The sequence below is a fragment of the Mirounga angustirostris genome, unplaced genomic scaffold (genome assembly GCF_029215605.1).
Source record: "Mirounga angustirostris isolate CCGP_5_RB_7025 unplaced genomic scaffold, mMirAng1.0.hap1 SCAF_7, whole genome shotgun sequence".
Lineage (NCBI taxonomy): Eukaryota > Metazoa > Chordata > Mammalia > Carnivora > Phocidae > Mirounga > Mirounga angustirostris.
This window is the reverse complement of record NW_026991715.1, coordinates 114,521,836-114,536,681: the sequence shown is the minus strand read 5'-3', so window position 1 is coordinate 114,536,681 and position 14,846 is coordinate 114,521,836. Positions and strand designations below refer to the sequence as shown.

At 44.1% G+C, this 14,846-nt stretch overlaps 1 long non-coding RNA gene across 1 annotated transcript in view; it reads right to left on the bottom strand.

Moving 5' to 3' along the window:
• Positions 1-7,880, bottom strand: part of LOC135365427 (uncharacterized) — a 141,362-nt gene extending 133,482 nt beyond the window's left edge. Inside the window, exon 1 of the long non-coding RNA XR_010413271.1 lies at positions 7,737-7,880. This is a non-coding gene — a long non-coding RNA (uncharacterized LOC135365427). The remainder of the gene's footprint in view (positions 1-7,736) is intronic.
• Between the last annotated feature and the right edge of the window lie 6,966 nt (positions 7,881-14,846).

Below are 14,846 nucleotides of genomic sequence, written 5' to 3'. Positions count from 1 at the left end.
TTGCTCGGGCACCTTGGCCCTGATGACAGATGTGGCAGTGGGGCTGGTTCCCAGAAAATCTTTTAGGGGTAGTTACTGGTTCTTTCCTTGGCCATGGAATCCCACCTTCTTGGGTCAGTATGCTTGAAACCAGCACCCAACTCCACCCCAACCCAGCAACCACCACCGGGGAACACGAGGGAAATAAAAGGCCCCGTTGCTGTTGAGAGCAGGGGGAGCGCAGGTCCTCTGACACTCTTTGCTCTGCTTGATCCCAGCAAGTCTGCATGGCAACCAGCACCAGCCACGCAGCGGGTCGTAGGTGTCCCTGCACAGCGGCTTGGAAGCTGCCAGTGTTTGTGCTGGTGGAGACCGTGCTTGCCATAGCACAGAGCCCCTGTGCGGACAAGGCGGACCGCCAGAACACAAAGGGAACACAGAAGCCTTCTGTACGGCCATGAAACTCACCAAGGAGCCTTTCTGCTCTGCCTGGGGAGGGAGGAGAAAGAAAAAAGGAGAAACCACACGCTCCAAGGGATTCAATCAATATTTGCAGTCTGCCTGACTCACCAGCTTGGTCTGACCAAATAAGAACTACCCTTATTTAAGTATTTAATAAATGATCAATAGCAGGATTGTATTTCCACGAGCTAGAGGGTTCTAATTTAGTGGCACAGATTTTTTTTTTTTTAATTCAAACTTTTTTTTTTTTTTTTTGCCACATTCAGCAATTGCTATCAGATGCTGAATGTCTGTGGTCACACACTCCGCTTCCTGTTTATAAACGCGCTCTGTTTTCAGTGAGTCAGCAGTTTCTTGTTCTGCAGAGAGGTATAACTGGCCATGTCAGGCCAAGGAGGTGGAAAGAGCTTTGTGAAGGGTCCAGGCTGCATGGACCTCTGTGCATCAGGCCTCACGGTTTGTGTGTTTGTGGCCAAACACAGGTTAAAGTTATTCTGCCCAGTGAGTTTGGTAGCTTCTTATCTGGTTTCAAGCTGAACTGTTGTCAGAGATAAACAAAACCAGACACTAGTTAAAGTGATGAGGACAGATTTTAACGAGCACTCACTCCTGCAGGAGGGAAGAGAGTCTAGTGTGACCTCAGCTTGACTTGATGTATACAGAGGTGACTGGGCTTTTTAGGGAGAGAATGGGGGATAGGGAGGGGTGAGGCGGGCTGAAGGGAACTGAAAACTTACAAAGGGTTGGTCAGTGTAAATGGGATTAGGTCAGCTGGTCTGTTAGCTTGCAGTGATCAAAGTTAGGAGTCTGCCCTCCCACCGAGACTGGGAGGCAGAGGCCGTATCCATCCTGATGATCACACTTCAAGGAAAGCCTTTTAGGCCCTTGAGAAGATACTCCTAAGTTGTGTGAGATACATGTCTACCTCAAAGGGACAGTGGGAGGATTTACAAGGGCGAGCCCTTCTGAGGAAACGCTCCGAGACAGGGTGGTCAGGTTTCGGCTGGAACAAATGGTCAATGCTCCTGTCAGTCTTGAGTTTTCTCTTTGGCGAGCACTTGAAGGGGACTGAGGTCATCCCAGGGATGTGGACTTGAGCTGTTAGAAACTGAGTTAGTGTCTGTTCAAGTCTTTAGAGGCCAAGGCTGAGACCCACTTGAGAAGAGGGCTCATAGGAGCCTACCTAGAGTTTGGCCAAGGAGCGAATCTTTGTCACCGTGAAGCAGGTCAATGTCTGTCTTTAGACTCATTCACTTCCTCCGGTGCGGCAAATCCTCCGCCTAATAACCGGACCACCTGTCACCCTCAGTGCCTCCCAGCCACTAGCTGGGCCGGAATTGCAAATGCCTAATCTCCTTCTGGGGCATCTGAGCTCTGGACTGTTCGCTCCCCCTCCCCTCCAGCCGTAGCCCACGTTGCTCTGTCGGCCCGGGTGGGGCTCTTGTTACTTTCCCTTTACACAGCCCCGCTAGTAAGCCGACTGTGGCCGCTTCCTAAGTTCAGTTTATCGTCCTTGTCCCTGGAGAAGCCTTCCCTGATCACTGAGAGCCGGCTGGGGCACTCCCACGCTGTGTGCTCCCCTCCACAACATTTATCACCCTGGAGCGTGGCGCCTGCTTGAGGTCCTTTTCCCCAAACCCTAAGCCACAGGAGGGCAGGAACCATGCTCCATTTATCCTTGCTTTCCCGGCACTCAGCTACAGTAGGTGCTTAATGAGTGCTTGCTGAGCATGTGAATGGATGGTAGCTGTCCCTTGATGTGTCCTCGTAGCACCTTGTTCTCAATGAGGTTCGAAGCCCAGCTTCCCAGCTTCTGTGCTGTGGGAACTTGGGCGAGCTGCTAACCTCTCTGCACCCAAGTCTTCTGGTCTGTAAAAAGGATGCATGACAGCATCCGCCCCACAGGGCCGAGAACAGAGCCGGGCACATAGTGAGGCTCAGGAAGTACCACCACTACTTTTGTTTGTTCTAGGATGCACTTAGATACTCTCTGCCAGTGAGCTGTTGAATGAATGACAAAGAATCCAAAAATGTCCAGCATCTCAGCTGACCCCTAGTCCTTGCTTCCTCTGCCCTCTGGGCAACATTTCAACATTTTCCATTACTGCTTTTGTTTTCTAACTTAGCAGGACACAGCACCCACCCCCCCTTGGCCCTACTGACTCGTGTTCTAACTTGAAACAGATGCTGCGTGGTGATAGAAGGTGAAGGACACAGCTTGTATCTGGTCCGGACACTCTGCTTGGAGTCCCAGGAGCTCCTGTCCCTCTTCCCTATGTTCATGTCTCTGCTTCTTCCAAAATTGTCTAGACTCAGTTCGGCCTTTCCTCACCTACCACACATTCCTCCACCTGTTCCAGTCTGGAGTCACACACACACACACACACACACACTCCGACAAAGCAACAGTGGCCAAAACCACCAATGGCTCTGTGTCAGCCAGCCGACCTGGGATCTTTTTAGTCTACGGTAGACCATCAGAGGTGGTTGCCACACCTTGCCTCTCAGAATATTCTCCATCCTTGGCTTCTATGTCCCAAGTTTCTTCTGTTTCCCCCCTGCCTCTTCTGTCTTCTCTGCAGTTTTGGCCTTTCTTACCCACCCAGTAGGTTCTCTCCTAGGACATCCCGCTCATGCCCAAGGCTTCAAATACCACCCGTAGGCACATGAACCACAAGCACCCTCCTGCCTCTTTATGCCTTGAGCATATCTCACTTCTAAGTCTCTGTTCAAATGTCACCTTATCAGAGAGAACTCCCCTGGCCACTGGAACTAAAAGAGCTCCACACCCCTCCTCACCTTTTTACCCACTTACTCTGCTTTAATTTTCTTCTTAGCACATGGTACCACCCAGGAAATTCTATATTTGTTTGTTATCTATTCACCCTTACTAGTGAGAAGCTCTGCTGGACTTTGTGGCAGGTATTATTCTAGGCACTAGGACAGAGCATTGAATAAAACATACTAAGGTCTTAGTGAATATTTGATAAAAGGTGTGGGTGGAATTTAGGTTTCTAGCTACCATTCTCTTCTGAGCTCCAAAGTAATATAATCAGCTAGCTGCCTTGACAGCTCCTCTGGATGTCCCAAAAGCATCTCAAACTCAATCTCTCTGGACCAGTGGGGTCCACTAGAACTTTCTATGATGAAGGAACTATTCTATCTCTGCATGGTCCATTATGGTCGTCAATAGCCACACGTGACTATGGAACTCTTGAGATGTGGCACTTGCAATGGAGGAGCCGAAGTTCTAATTCTCTTTAAATTAAATTAAGTTTAATTTAAATAGCCACACGTGGCCTAGGAGCTACCTGTGGGGCAGTCTAGTTCTGGACTAAGCTGATGATCCTCCTCCCAAAACCTGGTCCAGAAGCCTCTATCTTATCAAATGGCACCACCGTCCACCCACATAAGAAAGCAGAAAGGCAAAAGTCATTCTTGACTAGCTCCCTTTCCTATACCAACCAGAGCTGATCCTTCACGAAGTCTTATTTATTTTATATTTATTTTTTATATATTTATATTTATTTATATATATTTATTTATTATTTGTATTTAAATTTTTATATCATTTTATTTTTTTATTTATATTTTTTGCTTCCCAGATTTATATTTTTTAATCTGTCCATTTTTTTTCCCATCACTACTGCCACCTGAGAGGAAAATACATAATCTCTTACTGTGACTATTTCATTTCTTATCTTGAGTAAAGGCTTTACCTGATTTGCCCATCCCACTTTCCCTTTCTCCAATCCATTCTCCATAGTCTACAAGAGTGACTCCAAATGCATACAGTGTACCCTGATCACATTACCACCACCTCTCTTCCCTCCCCTGCTGCTTTGGATGGCCTGCAAGTTCCTACAATGGTTTGAGTCTTGCCCATCTTCCCTGAAGAATGGGTTCTTTCTGGGCTCCAATTGTAATGGCCTTATTTCCATCCTGCATTTGGGCCATTTTCCTTCCCACCATAGTGTCAGTCTTCCCTAATCACTAGACAAGGTCAAACCCCTATAACATGCTCCCATAACACCACGTACCACTCCTCAGCCCTTTTATACTCATTTAGTCATTAATTTTGTCTATCTTTCCCACTGGAAAGTAAGTCTGCTAGAGCAGAGACCTCTTACGTTTTGTTGACCACTTAGTAATATCTGTCTAATAGTGGAAGCTCCATGAACGTTGACGTGTAAATATGTAGCCAGACATTCTTTTGAGATAATATAAGTTCTCTGTTAGTATATGTTTTCCTGATGTCCCATAGAGTCAATGGGAGTAAATGCAGAACAAAAGAATCAATTGGGTTTCTCAGTGAATGTTTTAAACTCATAGCAAACATGAGTGCTAAGGGTGCTTGAAAAGACAGACACTTTCTGAATCTGAATATTCAAAATTTTCCTTAAATACCAAGGCCCAACTATTGCTGAATAACAAAATATCCCAAATTTAATGGCATTAAATGATAATTATTTTATTATGTTCATTGGCTCTGTTATGGACTGAATTGTGTCCTCTTCAAAATTCATATGTTGAAGTTCTTATCCTCAGTATGTCGGAATACGACCATATTTAGAGATAGGGTCTTTACAGAGGTAATTAAGTTAAAATGAGATCACTAGGGTGAGCCCTAATCCAATAGGACTGGTATCCTTATAGGAAGAGGGAATTTTGAACACAGACATGTATGGAGTGAAGACTTAGGGAGAAGATAGACGTCTATAAGCCAAAGAGCAAGGCCTAGAATATATGCTTCCCTTGTGACCCTCAGAAGAAATCAACCCTGTTGACACCTTGATCTCAGACAAGATCTGGAGGTTTCTGGCCTCCAGAACTGTGAGAAAATACATTTCTTTTGCTCAAGGCACTCAATCTGTGGTACTTTGTCATGGCAGACCTAGCAAACATACAGTTAGGAAGACTTGAACACCAGAGCACCTACACTGAACTTTCCATGTGGCTTGGCTCCAGGAACTCGGGCTTCTAACAGGGCAGCTCAGGACCTCAAGTGCATGTGGGCTTCTGTGAACAAGTCAAAATTTGTATCACCATTTATGACTTAGCTTGAGAAATTATCCAAAGTCACTGTACTCTATTATAAAAACACATCCCTAACTCACCCAAATTCAAAGAGGGGAGAGTTAGACTCCACCTGTTGATGAAGGAGGAGGAAGATCACGTAGAAGACGAGCATGTGAAATGAAAGATACTGGTGCCACCATTTTGGAAAATTAACTCTGTCTGTCCAGAACCTGAGGGAAGAGCATGAGGCATAAAACAATAGATTGAAAGAGACTAGACAGAGAGCAAGATTTCTGTCTTTCTGAGGGAGAAGTTTTTCATGGAGGGGAGAAGAGGTATAGAGGGAGCTATGCATGTGACTCCCTGAGAAAGGTGGTGAGAATCCTCCTCTCTTCTGAGGTAAAGCTCAGGCAGTGAAGTGAGAGAAAGAGACCCAGGACAGGAGGATGCCAGGGCAGAGAGGACCTGGGCCTTGCTGCTGGTCCTATAGAGAAGCTCTGACCACCTGAGTGGTAGAACTAGAAAGGCAGAATGAGGCATCAGGAATGTGGGCCGAGGGCAGCCATAGGCAATCCTGCCCACCCCACTTATAGAGCACAGACAGTTCTCTCAGGAAGTGTCTCCTGGAGTCCGGGGTTGTGGCTCTCTCCCAGTAGAACCAAAAACCTTAGCAATGGAGGCCAGTTCCTTGATAATTCTGAGTTTTTAGTGCCTAACTGTGAGTTTTACAGAGACAACACTATTCAGAGGTTTGCTCTGTTATTTTTAAATTAACATCTGATTTATTAAGTTTACAAATTTAAAAACCTGGTTCTACCCATAGCTTTTAAGTATAGCTTGTAAATAAAGTTTGCTAGTCTTGCAAATATTATTTGGGCAATTGCTTTTGGGTCCCTGCCAAGATACCCTGATTGGACAATTGCTTTGCTTAATATTTGGTTTCATTTACAAATATTCAAAAAATTCAAATATCTCCAGTGACGTTTATATTTGAATATGTTTAGTTCCATTTTATTTCCACTTCAAGGTTTTTAACTTCCCAAGAGAAATTGATTTGATTTATATGAATTACTTAAACTTCCGTATGGTGAGTCAAAGTTGGGTCGTAACTGTTCTAGGAGTATATGGAACAGTAAGATTTTTACTTAAAAATAACAAGTTGAAATCAATACTTAATTATACATCCCAAATTGGAGTTATAAGGCTGACCTATTATTCTAATAGGGCTAGTTCCCTTAAACATGATAAGCACATGGAATAGAAAATATTTTCAATTACCTTAATGTAAAATATCAACATTATTGCTGAGAGTCCTTGAACAGTTTTATATGTAATTCCAAATCTTCTCAGTTCAACTGAGGAAACTGCTCTCTCACCCCCAACCCTATTTAGGGCTCACTTTCTCAGCTTGTGTGTGGTCGCCTCAAACCAAACCAGGGTCCAGATGACCTGGCCAGCGGCATGAGCTCCTGGTGGGATGTATTTAGCTCTATTTATAGTTGCTATGTAGTGAACATCATTACTTCAAGGAGATGACCTCTACCCTCTTAAGGTCAAGTTATAAATATCCTAATTCTTCTATCTGCCCAAAGAGATTGACATTCTTACTCAGGATTATCACTTGATTGAAGTCCCTTAAAAAAAGACATGGGTGTCTTAAGAAGCAATGAAATGCAAAATCCAAAGAGGAAATAACATTCTCTCATATCTAGAAATTCTCTAGCCCTAAGATTTAAAAATGCTCTCAAGTTGAGTTTTATACAAGCCTCACAGCTTCTCTGATTAGTCATCCGGTCCTTGCAAGGCTATTCAGCTGACACACAAGTGAGCTGTTCTGTGGAGCAAGCCCTGCCCCTGGACCTCTGCTAGGCTGTCTGTTCCGGAGCCTTTGTGTGAATTAGTAACACGTGTCCTTCTTTCACACTGAAGCTGCCCCACGAAGGGCTCTAATTTGGAGAGGTGAAGAACTTTTCCTCTGGATCCAGGCACCTTAGGAAGGGCAGATGGCACAACTGTCCATTGCAATCCTGCCTTGCCCCTCCGATTCCAGAACTGAAAATGAGACCCTGGGCACTGGGCCACCCCTGCGTAGAAGGACAGGGTAAAAGAGTGAGGGACCATCTTGCATTGACTGCTTACACAAATAAGACTGAGAAAATCCAGAACTGCCAAGTTACCCTGACCGGGCAAGAATACGATTTCTTCTATAGAGCAGAAGTTGGGACACAAAAGCCAGGTTGAATTACAGGGAAATAAAGCCCTTTTGGCACACTTACCTCTAAAAAGATCGCTAGGTCACACCCTTCCTGGGCCTCGCTTTCCACATCCGTGAAGTGGGATGTTCTCTAGACCAGAGCTTCTCCAATGTTGTGCTACTGTCACCTGGGAATCCTGTTGAAATGTAGATTCTTTTCAATGGGGATGAGTCAGAGTCTGAGATTCTGCATTTCTAACAAGCTTCCGGATGTTGCTAAGGCTGCTGGCCCTCTGACTACACTTTGAGTAGCAAAAGAATGGAGACAATTCTAAGGCTTGTTATTTTATGGTTACAAATTATCCAGGGAGAACAATCACCTAACTGTCTCCTGCTAGGGACCAGCCTTGCAAAACCAGAGATAGCTTTTAAGTTAAGCTTCACATCTCAGAATGGAAAAGGAGAAATGTTTTATTTTTGAAAAATAATCCACCTCTCCCTTCCTCCTTGGACTACCCCCCACCCCACCCCCACCCCCAATCCTGCCATTTTGGCTTTCTTATCAGTTGCATGAAATCTCTGGCAAAAAGAAAAAAAAAAAAAGGACAACGCTGCCAGAACCAAAGCGGGATGCATAAAAAGGCCTTAAGAAATATGTTTTGGGGAGGGCAAAAATATCTTTTTTGATAAACTTTAACTGAGTGATTATAGAGGATGGGTGTGGGGACTTTTGAGTATTTTAGGGAAAGCTGGGAAAATGATGAAATCTTAATGACACATGACATTAAACACTGAGACCACATATCCTGTTGACCAGTTCAGAAAATATGTTTTGACCCACAGTATTTAAAATACAGATCCTTTCAGAAAATCCGTGGCGAAAGGTCCCGGCAAAGTTAGTTTGATGGAAGTTGTCACTCGGCTTCCTCTGGGGTAGACCATATGCACTGTATACGTACACACGTACACATATATTCACGCACACACACACACACACACAGACACACACACTCATACTGTACGCCATACACACACATCTTTTTTAAACTGGCAAGGAACTAAAAAAAATAAATAAACAAACTAGCAAGGCACTAAACTAAACCAAAATTAAATAAATAAACTGGCAAGGAACTAAAAAGAATGACCAAGGAGTGTCCTTTAATAGAAGCTTCACTTCTTCACAAAATTACTGTCTCTTCAGTTCCCTTCCTTCTGCCCACCCCAAGTGAGCCTGTGTGCGGCGACGTGCCCCAGGCTCCCTTCATACACCTCCTTTGGTTGGTGTTCCCTGTCAGACTCAGAGGCCGAGCCCCAGGGCCGCCAGCAGACCTCTGGTCCCTCCGTGCCCCTCCACAGGGCAGACGCAGGAAAAAGCAGGCGGGGGGAGCTGCACCTCTCCCACAGAGCATTTTGTGGGCCGCTGAGCCGGGGCTTGGTGTTCGGGCTAGGGGTGCCCTGTGGAGACAAACCTGCTCTCAAGATCAGAGCCGGCTCTGGTCAATGCGAACATGGATCAGTGTTAAGTCATCTGCTCTTTGGATCTTGCATGAACCCTTGTGTGGGGATTACAAACACATCCACCTAGTTTAGTGACAGACCAGAGCACCCACACCAGGCCTTTCCATGTGGCTCGGCTCAGGCAGAATGCTCTAGTGGGTCCCAATAGCTCATATTCACTAAGGACGTACCAGGTCATACACTTGAATGAGCATGTCCATGGATTAACTTCTTGAATCTTCACAATGACTTTGTGAGGTAGGTAAAATTATTCATTTCCAGAGGTTTGTTCTCCATAAAGAATAAAGAAAGACTAAAAGGACAAAGGATAAATAATTTGCCCAAAGTTGCTTCTGACATAAATTAGAGTAAAATCTAACAAACCAACCACCCCAGGACTGTGCCTTAGCACTTAGTAGGGGTTAGGAAAATGTTAACTGTTATTATTAAATATTCATCTATACTGTCAATCAGCCGAGTAAGAATGATTCTGTGAGGGAAGTATCATCACTGTCTCTTCCATGTGAAGAAAACAAGGCTCTGAAAAGGCTTTTCACTTGCCCCATCATGTCCTCCCACAGTGGCCAGCTCTTCGAGCTACATCCCAGCGTTCATTCACGGTTCAGGCCGCCTGTCTGTGAGGTGAATCTCGTGGCCACTGTTGCAGGCTGGTGATCTTCCCGGTCAGATATGGACAGGCCAACATCCCAATTACATTCCAGTTATTCTCCCTGGTGCTATTCCCAAACCTCAGAAGATTTTTCAGAGAAGAGAAGACTTGGGTTTCTAGCCATAGAAAGCTGTAGATATTTCCTTAATTTTGATTTGAATAGGGACTTAAATCTGGAACACCTGCCAGATTTTTTTTAATATTGGTCTTAACTTTTACTCTTTATTTTCTTGGGATTGAGCAAATATGCCTACCAGCTCCTATCATAGCAGAGTTGAAATAACCTTCTGCCTTGAAGTATTTTAACCGTGGCCAACCCTCCACCACCTTGCCTTCACTCTCTACAGTGAAATAAGATAACTCAAAATGCTCACAGGGGCTTAGCCCTTCTGGCCATATGAACCTTTCTCATCTACTGGGATCCGGGATCTCTCGATATAAAATGTGTAGAATTCCTGTTTGCAGAGCAAGTGAAACGCCGCTGGCGTATTTTTTTTTTTAATTATGTTAATCACCATACATCATCGCTGGCGTATTTTAAGGTTCATCCTCAGCTAGCAGGGATAAAAATGTGTCCCCAGTCTGAATTCACACCAGGAACATTCTAAGGGTTCTGTATTGGTCCTGACAGCAAGCCTGCTGGACTGTACAGAAATGAGTGTTATCCTCTGACCTCTGTCGTCTTGGACAAGAGATTTACCTTCTCTGGGTATTGATTTCGTTCATGAAACCTACTCATAGGTGGTAATGGTACCAAGCAAGGCTAGACCCGAATGTTGGCCTTGAGCGTGACTGTAGAAGGATGTTGAAGTAGATGACGGCAGAGGTTGCTTTCAGATCTGTTGATAAGTGGAAGATTCTGTGAGTGGGATGGGTTGGTAGGGTTCTTTCTGTTATGTAGGTTCCGCTAGGACATGGTCTTGCTCTGTCATGGAACTGGGAGTCGCAGCAGGAAACAGTGATTAGTTTGGGGGTGTTCTCATCTACTCTCTTCTGGCCTCACCCCTACTCCCACCACCCTCTGTGCTCTCCTCGACTTGCTTGCTGAACATTTCCACTGCAAAAGCCCTCTCCCCTGCAAAGCAAAGGTCAAAACGCAGCTAACCCAAAGCAGTTTGAAGAAATAGGCAAGATCTCAGCTCCTTGTCCTTTGGCTAGTGCAGCCCCCTAAGTTGAGCTACTTCAGATCAGATCAGTTTTTATTAAAGTGTTAATGTATTTCTCAGGGGGTGCAGTGTGCTGGCAGAACATCTGAAACCGGGTGCAGAATGAGAGTGTTGCATGCAACCGCATCTGCTTCACATTATGCTCTGCAAAAGACAAAAATACAGCCCTAGGAGTCTAAAAATACTTCCTAGTTGTTAGCCAAAAATACATTTATTCTTGGATTCATAAAAATGCAGGCCATGTGAAATATGTGGGGGGCATGCACTCTCACAAAAAAAAAATTTTTTTTGACCAAAGAAAAAGAAGAAAAAGTTAAACTTGAAAATCCTTTATTGAAATTAAAAGGAGAAGGTGGAAATGATAAAGCTCGGGGTATGCCTGGGAAGCCAAACTGGGAAAGCTTTGCGCCCAGGGAAAAGACCATTTCTAATGACCAGGCTGCCTTCTGCTCACCAGACCCTGCCCAGGAAGGCCCTGAGCCCTGGGCCAGGCTCCACACTCTCATCACTTTGTGGGGACTAGGAAGGCTAGAGTCAAGGACCCATCCCAACCCCAAATCTCAACATTTTGGTCTGTGCATTGCTTCTCAAAGCTCCTGAGATTTGGAACCAGTTTTTTTTTTACCCCCCTCTAAGCCATGGGGAATTGATATTTTTACAAAAAACAGTAAGAATAAATTAATAAAAATAAAATTAAAAAGACATATAAAATGAGACCCCACTCCTTTATTACTATAGTCAACAGACATAAAATTACATTTCAAAATTACTTTTAAAAAGAAAAGAACTAAGGGCACCTGAGTGGCTCAGTCGGTTAAGTGTCTGACTCTTGATTTTGGCTCAGGTCATGATCTCAGGGTCATGAGATCGAGCCCCGTGTGGGGCTCCGTGCTCACTGGGGAGTCTGCTTGAGATTCTCTCCCTCTGCCCCTCCCCTGGCTCTTGCTCTCTCTCTCTCTTTCTCTAAAATAAATAAAATAAATCTTTTTTTTTTAATAAAAGAAAACTAGTATAAAAAGTTTCTGAACACACAGTCACAATATCTGTACTTATTTGACATGGATCAGTCAGAACTGGGTGCCACACTTTGAACAGTACTGGTAATCAAAGAGTGTAGATCTGAGAGGTCTGCAGCCCAGCCCAGCTGTCCCAGGTGCTAAAGGCATTAATAACCATTCTGAGCCTCTTGGTGCTACATCTGCAAAGTAGGATGATACCTTCTTATAAGGACAAGGAAGGATAGTGGTAAAGTGCCTGGAGGGGTGGTGTTTAATAAATGCTACCCGGGTGCCTGGGGGGCTCAGTCAGTTAAGTATCTGACTTGGTCTCAGCTCAGGTCTTGATCTCAGGGTCATGAGTTCAAGGCCCACATTGGGCTTCATGCTCAGCATGGAGTCTACTTAAGAAAAAAATCAAGGGGTCCTGGGTGGCTCAGTCAGCTGGTAAACAACTCTTGGTTTTGGCTCAGGTCATGATCTCATGGGTGGTGAGATCGAGCCCCACATGGGGTTCCACGATGAGTGGGCTTCTGCTTGAGATTGTCTCTCTCCCTCTTCCTCTGCTCACACTCTCTCTCTCTAAAATAAATAAATAAAATCTTTTTTGAAAAATCAAGACATTAAAAAATAAATAAAAATAAATAAATGCTACCAGGACCTAATATTTCCATTATCTTCTAGGTTAGTTTCCTATTGCTGCTGGTAATAAATCACCAAAAATTTAGTGGCTTCACACAGATATATTGTCTTACAGTTCGAGAGGTCAGAAGTCTGAAATGGGTTTCACTGAGCTAAACTCAAGGTGTCTGTAGGGCTCTGTTCATCCTGGAGGCTCTAAAGGAGAATCCACTTTTTGTCTTTCCTACCTTCTAGGGGCTGCCTTGGCTCACGGCCCCTCCCTCAATTTTCAAAGCCAGCAGTGTAGCATTTCAGATTTCTCTCTGACTCTGACCTCTTCAGCCTCTTTCTTCCACTTTAAAGGACTTTTGTGATTACAGTAGGCCTGCCTGGATAATCCAGGATACTCCCCTTATTTTAAGGTCAGCTAATTAGTAAACTTAACTGTATTTGCAACTTTAATTCTCCCTTAGGTAACATCCATATTCATATTCATATTGAACATATTCAAATTCCTGGGGATTAGAATGGTGACATCTTTGGGGGGCATTTTCTGCATACCCCACCATGTAATGTCATCTGTTCAACAGACATTTACTGAGCATCACTCTGGGAAAGGCACAGTGCTGACTTGAGAAATACAACCAGATAGAAGACAGAGGTGGGTCCTGAGTTCATGGAGTTTGTGATTTAGAGAAGACTAACATTACACAAACTATTAATAAATACCAAAGAGTTAAAGTATATTATGAGTGCATTTTCCTGGGAAACCTGACGTCAGCTGAGGGAGAAGTTCATTTAACATATGTCTAAAGGTACTATTCTGTGTGTTAACAAAGAACTTAATGGAAAGTGTTATAACAATTACTTCAGACCACCTATATCAGAAAGACTTGGAAAAATTATTAAAATGGGTCAAAATCTCAGAGTGAAGGGCCAGGAATTTATATTTTGTATGCATACCATGCATACCATGCACATGATGATTCCTTCTCGCATTACAATCTGAGAATCAGCATTTAAGTTTCCAAACTGGGCTTGATCAAAAGAATCACTGAAGTCTACCACCCTCCTCCAGGGTGGTAGAAGACTCAGAAGAATCTGAGTCAGATTCTTCAGGAAAGGGACTTAGGAATCTGCATTTAAAACGAATTGCCCTGCCCCTACCCCCAGCATCAACACCAGTGATTCTTACAATCAGTTTTGGGGAACACAAGTGTAATGGAAAGAAATAACCAGTGGCCTGGGAATCAGGAAGGTTAGCTTTTAATCCTTTCTTTTCTACTTTAGCAGACTCCCAGAACTCAAGGATCCACATTTGTAATATTCAAACAGTGGTTTTTGAATGGGACAATTTTGTCTCCCAGGAGATATTTGACATTGTCTGGGTACATTTTTTATAGTCATGACTATAGAGAGAGGAGAGGAGAATGGGAGATGTGTTACTGGGAGCCCGGGGATGCTGCTAACCATCCTACAATACACAAGGCAGCCCCTACAGCTGAATTATCAAGTTTAAAATGTTATCAGTGCCAAGGTTGAGAAATCCTGTATTTAAGTGATTTAGTAGGAAGTGTTCCCAGGGAAAATTTGTAGAGGAGAAGGAAGAGGAGAGAGAAGGGAAAAGGCCAGACAAGGGTGAGGCACCAGGCTATGGCTGATGGGGAGGTTCTGAAGACAGCGCAGTTCCCATCCCAGAGTTGTCCTGGTCAGAGGCAAAGGAGCTGGAGTATTTATACCCCTGTAGGTCAGTCACTAATTATGGACTGCCTCTGTTCCAGTTCTCTATGTGCAGGCAAAGTGAGCTTTGGCTCCAGTGAGAGGTGCCTTCAGCCAAAGACCCAGATGTAGGTTGTTGGGAGTGAAAGCATCCAGGAATCCCTGCAGAGGAAAACAGTGAAGGATCCTTGAGGTGGAGGTGGAGTATTGACAAATTCAGTTACATTAGAGCACGAGGTTCCAAACTTTTTCACTACAAATCTTTACTAGAAAAAAAAAAAAAAAAGCTCTTCTTGGAAGTTCGATTTATAATATTGGTAAACACAGAGTTGCATTGGTTGAGGAAGAGAAGAGTGGAGCCTGTCCCTCCTCCTCAATCCCCACCCCTTCTTGTCAACTCCGGGCTCCACAAATGTAAAACTTCTTAGAAGAACGTTAGTGATGCGCTGTGTATTAGTCTACCAGAGCTGCCACAACAAAGCACCACACTCTAGGAGGCTTAAACAAGAGAAGTGTAATCTCTC